The sequence below is a fragment of the Nerophis ophidion genome, linkage group LG25 (assembly GCF_033978795.1).
Source record: "Nerophis ophidion isolate RoL-2023_Sa linkage group LG25, RoL_Noph_v1.0, whole genome shotgun sequence".
Classification (NCBI taxonomy): domain Eukaryota; kingdom Metazoa; phylum Chordata; class Actinopteri; order Syngnathiformes; family Syngnathidae; genus Nerophis; species Nerophis ophidion.
The window spans coordinates 20,458,199-20,468,198 of record NC_084635.1 but is presented as its reverse complement, the minus strand read 5'-3'; the positions used below and the strand labels follow the sequence as shown (position 1 = coordinate 20,468,198).

Here is a 10,000-nt window from a genome sequence, read left to right as displayed (position 1 = left end):
TACAAACCCTGTTTCCATATGAGTTGGGAAATTCTGTTAGATGTAAATATAAACGAAATACAACGATTTGCAAATCCTTTTCAACCCATATTCAGTTGAATATGCTAGAAAGACAACATATTTGATGTTCAAACTGATAAACATTTATTTATTTTGCAAATAATCATTAAATTTAGAATTTGATGCCAGCAACATTGTTGTGTCTTGAGTAAGGAGTGGATCCCAAGATGCAGAGACGGGAGGCGGAGTTGAATCACAAAAGAAGATTGTCTTTAATAAGTTCAAAAGGATAACTCAAGGCGATGGGGCAAAAGCACACACCATGGAAGAGGACTAAACTGAAGGAGGACTCTCGATGATCAGCAACAGGTTCGACAAAAACTTCTCTCGCTTACTGGGGAACTAGGGAACAAAAACACCAGAAGGAAGGAATGGTGATAAGAAAGGAGAAGGAACGTACCGAGTTGGTTGGATGCGAGTTGAGCATGCGGGCATGGAAAGCACAGGAGTCATTAACCGGCGAGGAGCAGCTGACTGTGGTGGACTTAAATAGAGCTGAGCAGTGAGTAGTCGCAGGTGTGCCTAGTTGGAACTAATGGATGGAGGAAAAATAACACAAAAGCAATACGGAGAAGACAGGAAAACAATACACAACAAACATGTGACAAAGAAGTTGGGAAAGGTGGCAATAAATACTAATAAAGTTGAGGAATGCTAATCAAACACTTATTTGGAACATCCCACAGGTGTGCAGGCTAATTGGGAACAGGTGGGTGACACGATTGGGTATAAAAACAGCTTCCCAAAAATTGCTCAGTCTTTCACAAGAAAGGAATGGGCGAGGTACACCCTTTTTTCCCCAGCTGCGTGAGCAAATAGTCAAACAGTTTAAGAACAACGTTTCTCAAAGTGCTATTGCCCAAAATTTAGGGATTTTAACATCTCCGGTCCATAATATCATCAAAATGTTCAGAGAATCTGGCGAAATCAATCCACGTAAGTGGCATGGCCGGAAACCAACATTGAATGACCGTGACCTTCGAACCCTCAGACGGCATTGTATCAAAAACCGAAATCAATCTCTAAAGGATATCACCACATGGGCTCAGGAACACTTCAGAAAACCACTGCTTATTTCAGCATGTGTTACAAAAAAAAGAGTGTGGGTACTTTCCTGGCCCGCCTGCAGTCCAAACCAGTCCAAACCTGTCTCCCATCAAAAATGTGTGGCGCATTATGAAGCGGAAAATACGACAGCGGAGACCCCGGACTGTTGAACGACTGAAGCTCTACATCAAACAAGAATGGGAAAGAATTCCACTTTTAAAGCTTCAACAATTAATTTTCTTAGTTCCCAAATGTTTATTGAGTGTTGTTAAAAGAAAAAGAGATGTAACACAGTGGTGAACATGCCCTTTCCCAACTACTTTGGCACGTGTTGCAGCCATGAAATTCTAAGTTAATTATTACTTGCAAAAAAAAAAACAAGTTTATGAGTTTGAACATCAAATTTATCGTCTTTGTAGTGCATTCAATTGAATATGGGTTGAAAAGGATTTGCAAATCATTGTATTCCGTTAATATTTGCATCCAACACAATTTCCCAACTCAAATGGAAACAGGTTTTATACGAAATGCATAACTGCGGAGCTGTAACATGCAGCTCTTCACTACAAAAAGGGGAACTTGAGTGTTATTGCCTACTTTATTGTGTAACTGGAATATTTAACGAAATTCATTTAAAACTGGTACAGGTAAATGTTACAGCGTTTTTGGTTTTAATGTTGAAATGCCGATGGGGACGTCTTCTCCATCTTTATAGTAGAGGAAAAACAAGTCCAGTGATGGTTAGGGGCTTTTCTGGGACAGGGGTGATGCAGCTGGAGAGGCTGATTTGCTTGGTGATTTTAATTTTGGAAAAGATGATGTGTAACTAAGACATTTCGGTCTTTGACGCCTTAAATCCTGTATTTTGTACCTTCTAGCAAACGTAAGTGAACTTTGTTATTGCAGTAATCCCCAACATGAACATTTAAGACTCAACAAATTCGAAAGAGCAGCTTGCAAGCATCCTTGATGTAGAATCGGAAGGATAGGACACAGGCCTAAGACATCAGAATGGCCTCTCTTAAAGGGGAACTGCACTTTTTCGGAAATTTTGCCAACCGTTCACAATCATTTCGAGAGACAACAAGACAAAAGTTGTGTGTGTTTTTTTTGCTGTTGGTTTTTTTTTACATTTGAGCATGTAAAAATCAGCTCGTTTTTGGTGACAATAATTGCAGCCAATGGGAGCAAACAATTCTACCGCTAAATCCATTCAAAATTGCATACAAAAACCGTCAACAATACTTCATTAACGTTCCGTAACCTGTATGACAACCAAACTGTAGCAACATTGTTAATGTAAGAGCAAACACTGAGGAACTCTCATTCTAGCGTAGTAACGCTTCGGTATTAACCGTAAAAGCTAGGTACAGAAAGAGATAAGCTTGCTTCTATGTCGGAAGGAAACACGTTTGAGTTTGTAATGCATGAACAAAACATGAACAATCATATTACTGTATCTGTAAAGTATTAGCCCACATTTCATCTTTTGTTTGTACACATTAAGTTCAACAACATATGTACTGTAGTTGTACTAACACGCTTGACGTGCTGCTTGCATCTTGAACAATATTAAAGTGTGACTCGCTCGATGGACAGTTGTGGGTTTGGGCCAGCTGGCCAGGGACGTTTTTTCGGTTTATTTGGGTAAGCATTCCATTTATGTCGAAATAGCATTGGGCAAGTTCCACATTTACTGCGCCAAAATCACTTTCACCTCACTCTCTCAGCTTCTGTCTGCTCCAACGTCTCACCCTTCCTTCGTACTTGCCTCTAAAAGCAGTAGTTCATCCTCAGTATACTCAGCTTCAAAAATATTCGGTTGTGTAGTCCTTGATCCATCCATCCATTTTTTACCGCTTGTCCCTTTTGGGGTCGCGGGGGGTTTCTGGAGCCTATCTCAGCTGCATTCAGGCGGACGGCGGGGTACACCCTGGACAAGTCGCCACCTCATCGCAGGGCCAACACAGATCATTAGTCCAAAAATATCAATCAATCAATCAATGTTTACTTATATAGCCCTAAATCACTAGTGTCTCAAAGGGCTGCACAAACCACTACGACATCCTCGGTAGGCCCACATAAGGGCAAGGAAAACTCACACCCAGTGGGACGTCGGTGACAATAATGACTATGAGAACCTTGGAGAGGAGGAAAGCAATGGATGTCGAGCGGGTCTAACATGATACTGTGAAAGTTCAATCCATAATGGATCCAACACAGTCGCGAGAGTCCAGTCCAAAGCGGATCCAACACAGCAACGAGAGTCCCGTTCACAGCGGAGCCAGCAGGAAACCATCCCAAGCGGAGGCGGATCAGCAGCGCAGAGATGTCCCCAGCCGATACACAGGCAAGCAGTACATGGCCACCGGATCGGACCGGACCCCCTCCACAAGGGAGAGTGGGACATAGGAGAAAAAGAAAAGAAACAGCAGATCAACTGGTCTAAAAAGGGAGTCTATCTAAAGGCTTGAGTATACAAATGAGTTTTAAGGTGAGACTTAAATGCTTCTACTGAGGTAGCATCTCGAACTGTTACCGGGAGGGCATTCCAGAGTACTGGAGCCCGAAATGAAAAAGCTCTATAGCCCGCAGACTTTTTTTGGGCTTTGGGAATCACTAATAAGCCAGAGTCCTTTGAACGCAGATTTCTTGCCGGGACATATGGTACAATACAATCGGCAAGATAGGCTGGAGCTAGACCGTGTAGTATTTTATACGTAAGTAGTAAAACCTTAAAGTCACATCTTAAGTGCACAGGAAGCCAGTGCAGGTGAGCCAGTACAGGCGTAATGTGATCAAACGTTCTTGTTCTTGTCAAAAGTCTAGCAGCCGCATTTTGTACCAACTGTAATCTTTTAATGCTAGACATGGGGAGACCCGAAAATAATACGTTACAGTAGTCGAGGCGAGACGTAACAAACGCATGGATAATGATCTCAGCGTCTTTAGTGGACAGAATGGAGCGAATTTTAGCGATATTGCGGAGATGAAAGAAGGCCGTTTTAGTAACGCTTTTAATGTGTGCCTCAAAGGAGAGAGTTGGGTCGAAGATAATACCCAGATTCTTTACCGTGTCGCCTTGTTTAATTGTTTGGTTGTCAAATGTTAGAGTTGTATTATTAAATAGAGGTCGGTGTCTAGCAGGACCGATAATCAGCATTTCCGTTTTTTTGGCGTTGAGTTGCAAAAAGTTAGCGGACATCCATTGTTTAATTTCATTAAGACAAATAGTGGTCTTCGTTGTTTGTTATCAAGTTTGCCATGATTACAAAACACACTCGCGTTTGTTTATGTAAGTAGGACACACGTTTGTTGCCAAAAGTCAAAAGTGTGCTGCTGTGGAAAAAGAAATCAATGCGCTGAGGAATTAATTCCGGCAATGATTAATATGACCAGAATACGGTAAATATTGAACATATTACATATTGTTATAAAGGTGTCTGTTACTAAGTTTTATATATACTAGCAGTGTGTTTGCAAAACATTGATGGGGGGTTTTGAAGTTGTTTTAGAGGGCTTTGAAGGCTACAACGGTGACTCCCATTGGAAGCATTTTCAAATCTTTTTTTTATCCTCCTGGGAATCCTAAAAAAAAAATACATGCATGTGTTTGTCTCTCATAATGATTGTCAACGATATGCAAAATTTAAAAAGTGCCGTTCCCCTTTAAATGAAAAAAATTTACCTTTGTGCTTTTGGATTAAGGAATTTGTCTAGTGGATTTAAGTAAAAATGACATGTATTCTAGAATATTCTCACACTAGGGTATATTATACATCTGAAATCAAATAATCTGACCAAAAGACCTGGAAGACATTCATTGACCTTGGATTTATTTGCTTATCTTAAATAGGTCCAAGGTCAAGGAATGTCTTCCAGGTCTTTTGGTCAGTTGTGTGAACAGTCCAGTTTCTTTTGATTCAATGCCCTGAGACTAATTTGCTTATCTTAAATTAGTCTCAGGGCATTGAATCAAAAGAAACTGGACTGTTCAGATGGTCTTAGAAGACGTTTCGCCTTTCATCCAAGCACCATCTTTGAATACTAGCTAGAACAGCTCTAATCTGAGGGGATGGTTCAATGTATTTATCTGCTATTGCAGAGATACAAGTATGTTCCAGCACCAAAAGTTTCACTCTTTTGTATCTTAAAACAACCTTCTCAGATGGTAGTACAGAAACTTTGAGGGTTCCTCTTTCCTAGTCACTGAGTTGTGTCCTTGGTAAATGGGTTATGGTCAAGGGGTTATCCTTGTATAAAGCTTTTCTACCCTCAAGGTACTCAAAGAGCTTTGACACTATTTCTACATTCACCCATTCACACACACATTCACTCACTGAGATGGCTGGAGCTGCCATGCAAGGCCCTAACCAGGACCCATCAGGAGCAAGGGTGAAGTTGTCTTGCTCAAGGACACAACAAACGTGACGAGGTTGGTAGAAAGTGGGGATCTAACCAGGAACCCCCACCTTGCTACCAGTGATGCTCAAACTGGTGTATGAACATGAACGAATGTTTAGATTTAGTCGGAGAGGCTTTAGGTCATGCCATTCATCTGGCGGCCGTGGGGCCAAATCACGACACCAAACCGATCCCCGAGTTCAGTTCAAAACTTGGAAGACAAACATTTTTGCAGCAAATTCCTAAAAAACGCTAGAGTGTTCCTGTAGTTTAGAGGAACTAAGACCTCTGTAACACATTGGCAGATCCTTGCATTGACATTTTAACCTTGCTACCGTAGCAAACTGACAACACTCGGGTACAAATTTGTTATTTACATAACTGAGACGTTCCTCAAGGCACTCCTCTAAGTCCTCTCTTTTTTGTCAGTTAGTTTTCATTGTATGATTTATGTCACTGGGGTGTTGCTGCAGCTTGTTTGCTTCAGTTGCAGACAGTAGTCATTTGTTCAAAGTATTTAGTTATACCAGTGGTGTCCCTCAAGGTTCCATTTTAGGTCCTCTCTTTTTCATTATTTGTGCTATTCAATTGGTGGCCTGCGAGTTTAATTCAAACAACTTGTGAGAGCTTTTTGCAGAATGTGTTTAAAAACGCATTGCCGGCAGTAAGTTGGACCCATTTCCAGTGAGCCTGGACTCCGTCAAGGCTGTCCTTTTGTCATCGATTCTGTTTATAACTTTTATGGACAGAATTTGTACGCGCAGTCAAGGCTTTGAGGGGATCCGATTCGGTGGCTGCAGGATTAGGTCTCTGCTTTTTGCAGATGATGTGGTCCTGATGGATTCATCTGGCCGGGATCTTCAGCTCTCACTGGATCAGTTGGCAGTCGAGTGCGAAGCGACCGGGATGAGAATCAGCACCTCCAAGTCCGAGTCCATGGGTCTCGCCCGGAAAAGGGTGGAGTGCCATCTCCGGGTTGGGGAATAGACCCTGCCCCAACTAGAGGAGTTCAAGTACCTAGGAGTCTTGTTCACGAGTGAGGGAAGAGTGGGTCGTGAGATCGACAGGCGGATCGGTGCGGCGTCTTCAGTGATGCGGACGTTGTACCGATCCGTTGTGGTGAAGAAGGAGCTGAGCCGGAAGGCAAAGCTCTCAATTTACCGGTCCATCTACGTTCTCATCCTCACTTATGGTCATGAGTTTTTGGGTTATGACCGAAAGGACAAGATCACGGGTACAAGCGGCTGAAATGAGTTCCCTCCACCGGGTGGCGGGTCTCTGCCTTAGAGATAGGGTGAGAAGCTCTGCCGTCCGGAAGGAGCTCAAAGTAAAGCCGCTGCTCCTCCACATGGAGAGGAGCCAGATGAGGTGGTTCGGGCATCTGGTCAGGATGCCACCCGAACGCCTCCCTAGGGAGGTGTTTAGGGCACGTCCAACCGGTAGGAGGCCACGGGGAAGACCCAGGACACGTTGGGAAGACTATGTCTCCCGGCTGGCATGGGAACGCTTTGGGATCCCCCGGGAAGAGCTGGACGAAGTGGCTGGGGAGAGGAAAGTCTGGGCTTCCCTGCTTAGGCTGCTGCCCCCCCGCCACTTTGGATAAGCGGAAGAAGATGGATGGATAGGTGTTTAAAACAACAGGGCACTCCTGGAACTCTGCCAAAATAAACAGACCAAAATGAAATGTCTGCTGCAGAGCATGCTGGTTCTCCAAAATATACAAATTATGATTAATAGTGAAGGTGGAAGTCCGACCCTCGGTCTTGAGCTTTCTTAAATGAATGTATGAAGCCACGTTTGCGTCGGTCTACCCCAGGGCCGTTGAGGCTACAAACGTATCTTACCTACACCATGGCGTGAATGAATAAAGGCTTCTCAGCGCTATATAAATGTAATTCATTATTATTATCAGTCTTTTTTCAATGACACACTGGAGTGTGGCTTCTGTCGTTTGTGTGAAATCTTTAGTATTCCATTATTATGGACTTTCAATAAAGGGATTTTGTTTTATGACCGGAAGCTAGGGGCGGTTTACGACCCCCCCAGGAATTTGGCGTGGCTTCCACGGTACCTCTAGAATAGTGGGGTCAGCAGGAGATTGATTTATTATCCAAGGAAGTAGGCGTGGCCTAAACATATCCGGCCGCCATTTGATTTTGTAGGTTTTTTTAAAGCTGTCCGCCATCGTTGTCGTAGTCAAAAAGTCATAATCATTTAGGATTCCTACAGGTTGAAAAGGGAATTACAATTTGTTTGTTTTTTTGGCGTGTAGAAAGCTATCCTGGTTGGATTCCAAGACTTCCGTCCATCCATTTTCTACCGTTTGTCCCTTTTGGGGTCGCGGGGGGTGCTGGAGCCTATCTCAGCTGCATCCGAGCCGAAAGCGGGGTACACCCTTGTCTTTAACAAATTATGGATGTTGGTGTTCAGGTATTTTTCCCCCCCAAGGATACCACTCAATACATGATCCATCATTATTCATGATTAATAAGAAGGTGGCTTCCTACACGGCAAAAAATCTACAAATTGTCATTCCCTTTTCAGCCTGTAGGAATCATAAATCAGTGGTTCTCAAATGGGGGTACGCGTACCCCTGGGGGTACTTGAAGGTATGCCAAGGGGTACGTAAGATTTGTTTTAAATATTCTAAAAATAGCAACAATTCAAAAATCCTTTATAAATATATTTATTGAATAATACTTCAACAAAATATGAATGTAAGTTCATAAACTGTGAAAAGAAATGCAAAAATGCAATATTCATTGTTGACAGCTAGATTTTTTTGTGGACATGTTCCATAATTATTGATGTTAAAGATTTCTGTTTTTGTGAAGAAATGTTTAGAATTAAGTTCATGAATCCAGATGGATCTCTATTACAATCCCCAAAGAGGGCACTTTAAGTTGATTATTACTTCTATGTGTAGAAATATTTATTTAGAATTGAATCACTTGTTTATAGTTATTTTTATATCTTTTTTTTCAAAGTAATTCAAGAAAGACCACTAGAAAGGAGCAATATTTTGCACTTTTATACAATTTAGTAAATCAGAAACTGATGACATAGTGCTGTAATTTACTTCTTTGTCTCTTTTTTTCAACCAAAAATGCTTTGCTCTGATTAGGGGGTACTTGAATTTAAAAAATGTTCACAGGGGGTACATCACTGAAAAAAGGTTGAAAACCACTGTCATAAATCATTATGACTTATGGACAGCTTTTTAAAAAACTACACAATTAAAATGGTGGCCGGATATGAGGAATACTTCTTGTTTCCTGCGGTCATAAATCAATCCTCCGCTGACCCCCCCCTACTCTAGAGGTACCCGTGAAAACCACGCCATACTGCAGTTCCCCCATTACTTCCGGTCATAAAACAATTCCCGCTGACCCCCTTTACTTATAGGTACATAATATTCTAATGGCTTCTAAGCGCTATATAAATCTAATCCATTATTATTATCATTCTTTTTGAGACGACATGTTGGAGTGTGGCTTCTGCCAGCCAATCACAATCAGCCTCCTTAGTATTCCACCTGGTTGCAATAATGGTAGAAGGTGCACCTGAAACCAAAGGTGGATGTCTTGTGTTTACAACAGATTCAGACTTTTAGCATCCAACAATAAACACACATGTCGCTATCTGGGAGGATAATACCGTTTTTTTCCCCTCGGACCAGAGCTGTCCTATTGAGTATTTGAGCATGGACTGATAGACTGCCAAATGAGAGGTGGAATGTCTTGAAAGACACCCAAAACAGTTCTACCACATCCCAGCAACATGCAGGTTAGGTCATTGGTACTCATAATAGTTCATAAAGTGTGAATGTGAGTACCAGACATTGATGTGCCCCGTTACCAGTCCAGGGTGTGCACCTGGGCTCTAGCTCACCCGTGGTATACCGTGACAAGCGGTATAGAAATTGGATATTGCTTGTATTTCCACTTTTTGTAGTGGTGACAGTGGATTATCTTTGCTGACAGCTGAATCGTAATGTGACACGACTCAAATAAGACACCAGACTGCAGATGAGTTGTTTACAGTAAAGACTGGGCTTTTTGAGGCACAAAATTGTGGTTTTGAGACCAAGGTGTGGCTAAACCCCCCCCCCAAATTTTTTTTCTTCCCACTACAGATGTGAGTTTTTCCAGCAGTAGTGAGTCACCAGATGCAACTGATGGTTGTATATTGCAGCACAAGTTTGGGGAAATACCACTTATTTATTTACCATATTTTCTGGACTATTGAGCCGAACCCACGAACTACATTTTAGAAGAAAAACATATGTGTGCATGTATTAGCCGCACTAAACTATAAGCCCAGATATATACGTCGTAAAGCAAGTCATTTTCACAGTAATATTTTGTAAACGTTTATTTACATACCATAATTTTTTCAAAGAGTGTCTGTGACAGGGCAGTAAAGCAGCTGCTCAAACAAAACAGAAGTCATCATTGTGGACCATCTAGGCGCAGAAGCTAAAAAGTTA

The 10,000-nt window shown here is 42.0% G+C and overlaps 1 protein-coding gene across 1 annotated transcript in view; it reads left to right on the top strand.

Annotated features, from left to right (window-relative positions):
- Positions 1 to 3,772, top strand: part of tmem276b (transmembrane protein 276b) — a 34,452-nt gene extending 30,680 nt beyond the window's left edge. The window contains exon 4 of the mRNA XM_061887663.1: positions 1 to 3,772. This exon is cut by the window's left edge and continues 995 nt beyond it. The gene's annotated coding sequence lies outside the window, so the exon portion shown is untranslated.
- Positions 3,773 to 10,000: the final 6,228 nt, after the last annotated feature.